The sequence below is a fragment of the Etheostoma cragini genome, chromosome 14 (genome assembly GCF_013103735.1).
Source record: "Etheostoma cragini isolate CJK2018 chromosome 14, CSU_Ecrag_1.0, whole genome shotgun sequence".
NCBI lineage: Eukaryota > Metazoa > Chordata > Actinopteri > Perciformes > Percidae > Etheostoma > Etheostoma cragini.
In genome coordinates this window covers 24,279,173-24,283,035 of record NC_048420.1, presented here as the reverse complement: position 1 = coordinate 24,283,035, position 3,863 = coordinate 24,279,173, and the positions used below count along the sequence as shown (strand labels likewise).

The following is a 3,863-nucleotide window of genomic DNA, read 5'->3' as shown; positions in this document are numbered from 1 at the left end:
CACTTTCAACTTGCCATTTTATCCCTTTTAACAAATTCACCCATTTTAATAATTGTACCAGTGACAAGAAATAAAATAAATCTGTTATATCACCATTATTCAAATTCCAGTTCAGTTCATCTTTAAGGCCTTTGCTAGCTAGCCACGCAGTCGGATACTTGGATGCATGTGATGGAGCATTGTCCTGCATAAAAATCATGGCCTTCTTGAAAGATGTAGACTTTTTTCTGTACCATTGCTTGAAGAACGTATCTTCTAAAAACTGGCAGTAGTTTTGGGAGTTGATTTTAAGTCCATCTTCAACCCGAAAAGGTCCAACTAGCTCATCCTTAATAATAGCAGCCCATACCAGCACCCCGCCCCCCCCCCCTTGCTGGCGTCTGACTCGAAGTGGAGCTCTATGCCCGTTAGAGATCCAGCCACGGGCCCATCCATCTGGTCCATCAAGAGTCACTCTCATTTCATCAGGCCATAAAACCTTTGAAAAATCACTATTCAGATATTTCTTGGCCGAGTCTTGACATTTCAACTTATGAGTCTTGTTAAGGGGTGGTCTTTTAGCCTTTCTTCCCTAGGCCATGTCTCTGAGCACCTTGCACTTCTGGACACTCCAGGTAGGTTGAATTTCTGGAATATGGCGGCACTGGAGGTTAATGTGTTCCTGATAACTTTACGTTTAATTCTTCTCAAGTCCCTAGCAATTAATATGCGTCTTTTTTTTCTCCACACGTTTCTTGCGACCCTGTTGACTATTTGCGACATAATGTTTGATTGTTCGGTGATCTCGCCTCAATATTTTAGCTACTTCAAGAGTGCTGCACCCCTCTGAAAGGAATTTGACAATTTTTGACTTTTAAGAGTCTCTTAAATCTCGTTTTTGCCCATTTTGTCTGAGGTAAAGAAGCTGCCTAATAATTATGCACACCTTGATATAGGGTGTTGATTACTTTAGGCAACACCCTCCCTCATTAAATAAATACACATCACCTGATAATGTTTAAATAAAACATTAGTAGGTTTTAAAATGAAAAGAGATTGACACTGCAGTGAAAGAGCGGCAGTTCAACTTTTTATCTTTAGTACTGAAACCCGTCTGTTGTCATGGTTCAGCAGTGATGCCTGTCTGTTGTCACGGTTACTGAGTTCAGAGAGGGAAGTGAAACGTTGACAGTAGACCAGTTTCATCCAATCAGAGGACGACCAGAAGAGCAGGTAGCCTCCTCTGCTGCAACCAACAGATGAAGTTTAGTTCACCTGAGATGTTTTCAGCTCTGAAACATCCAAAAGTCTCAAAAAATGTCAAAGAGTGTGTTTTTGTATTTATACACCAATCACCAGGGCAACTCATGTGTTGGTGTAACTCACTGGATGAGACTTTAGACACCACACTGCTGCACTAAGGGCAACCTGCACAATTGCTTCATTTACATTTCAGCATACATTTAGCATTTTATTTAAGCAGTTGCACATTTAGTTTTCCCATCCTGTATAAATTTAAATATTTTATTCTTATATTTTATTCCTATTATTATTATTATTATTATTATTCTGAATCATGGATTAACAGACTGATGTTCAATAACTTGTTCTAAAGCACGATCTTCGTTTTATTTCTTACAATGTCATTGCAACTTAATTAAATATTAAAAAGTTTAAGTTTAGGCAACAGAAAGAACTGTGAAAGCAGCAGTTCCTCTTTCAGCCGAAGTGAACTACTGTGTGGCTGAGTGTGGGGTGTGTGTGTGTGTGTGTGTATGTGTTGGTGTGGGGTGTGAAAACCTTTAACTAAGGTGTGAATAAATGCTATTTATACATTCTTCAGTTTTACACAAATGTACTAGTTTATAAAGGGTTCCACTAAATAAATCCAAATATTGGACAATGCATTGTCCTGACTGAAATTAAGAAAATCACTGGAAATGAGTAACTAGGATTTTATTCAAATACATCAAATTAATCAGTAATAAGGTTGTTTGTGTGTTTGTATATGTGTTGCGTGTGTGTGTGTGTGTGTGTGTGTGTGTGTGTGTGTGTGTGTTTGTTTGTTTGGGGTATGTGCTGTTACTAAGATCCAGCTGGTGAAGCTGTATTCTTTCAAAGGAAGTTAAGGTTACATCATGAGAAGATATTGAGGCCTCAACTATATATTATTGGATTAGGGTTAGACGCCCCTACTGTATACAGTTGGGTTATTGTTAGATGCCCCAACTATATATCGTTGGGTTAGGTTTAGATGCCCCCACAATATTTAGTTGGGTAAGGGTTAGATGCATTATTATTTCCAGATAGTAGCCTACATATTTGAGCGGTGTGGTTTTTCTTCCCAGTCTATCAGTTATGTCGCCTACACATGTTAGGTCTGCTGCTGGTAGCGCTGTGTCTCTGCCCCCCCCCCCCCCTTGTCTGTCCTTAATTGCAGGAGTGAAGCCTGGTGTGCGTGAGTCAGAGTTCCAGCTGCAGCTCATCTACTCTTATCACCTCTGAATCATATACCCGGTCAACCTACCACTCTTCATCAGATTATAGTCAAGATAACTATGTTAGGCTTGCTGCTGCTGCTGCTGCTACCTGTTGTACTAGGTTTTGTCATATTTGCTTGTCCTGATTATTATTTGTCTGCCACAATTCTGTGAACCACACTCTTGCTCTCCACACTGGATCTTTGGATTATTGGACACGGACCCTCAGAAACACGGTACCACACATGCTTTGTACCCTGGATTCCCATTGTAATTTGGACTTGGCTTTTTCCTGTTGCACCCCTAACTTGGACATTGGAATAAACCTATAAACTATCTGTTTCCGTGTTGTCTGCATTTGGGTTCAACCTGGTTCCACGCGTAACAACATTGCCTTATCCGAAGTCATATCACTAACGTCACGCATCGTGGACATACTCTACATCCCTGTAGTTTCTTTGTGTCATTGTGTGCTTTTTCGCAAACGGCACTTTTCTATACAATATTGGCATATTAGTAAAGCCATTGTAGCAAAGCAAAGACTGCAACTTATTGCTCTGAAACATGTTTTAAGCGTTTTTGTAGCATTCCCTGGACACCAACCAGTAAGAGCCGTTCAAGTGAGTTGAGATCCCACCACCCAGAGTGTATCATGGGTTAAACGTGGACTTCCCAAAGGTGCATTGTAACTGTCCGGGGCTGTAGCGTACTTTTCTGAGCCAAATAACATATACAACTAAGAATTTCCAGAAACTAACTGAGCAAATAAGTATTTCCCAGAAAATGTGATTAACTGAGAGGTATTTCTCAGAAATAATGTTTGATCAACTGAACAATATGTATTGTCAATGTTTGAAACCTAGAGAGCTTCCAAAAGAACTGTGTAACTAAATGCTAAGAAATAATTATTAAGAGACGAAATATGGGGATTGATAGAGCTATGAAAAAGGACAAATGGACAAACAAGTTCAGATATGTTCAGCTTGTTGGGAAATCAGAGTGGGCAGCGGAGATCATACATGAATCATTGATAGGAGCAAACTAGGTTTTTGTGTCAAACTGTATAAAGGGCAGAAACGGGCAGGGATCGGGGTCATGCCTTGGCAGTTCTCAGAGAGCGTTGAACTGGACAATAGATCTTCAGACTCTGCATCCTCGACTATAAAAGAGTTGGGATTTGGACATGAGAACAGCAAAAGAAAACTTCTTCAGTGGAATTGCGAGACAGAAGCCACCGTAGCCAACCCGGCTGAAGGAGTAATTCGGACTCTGACGTCTTTCTTCTGTTCAACTGCCTCAAAGGCTGTGGATTTATAAACATTTTGAAGACTTTGGACAAGGTTTCAGGATTCTAACGGATTACACAGCCGAGGGCAGAAGCAGAGGGCGCGGCCCCCCCCCCCC

General features: G+C 40.6%; 1 protein-coding gene across 2 annotated transcripts in view; it reads left to right on the top strand.

The window, feature by feature from the left end:
• LOC117956488 (CD209 antigen-like protein E) overlaps positions 1 to 3,863 on the top strand; it is a 126,038-nt gene that overhangs the window by 106,668 nt on the left and 15,507 nt on the right. The window lies entirely within an intron of this gene.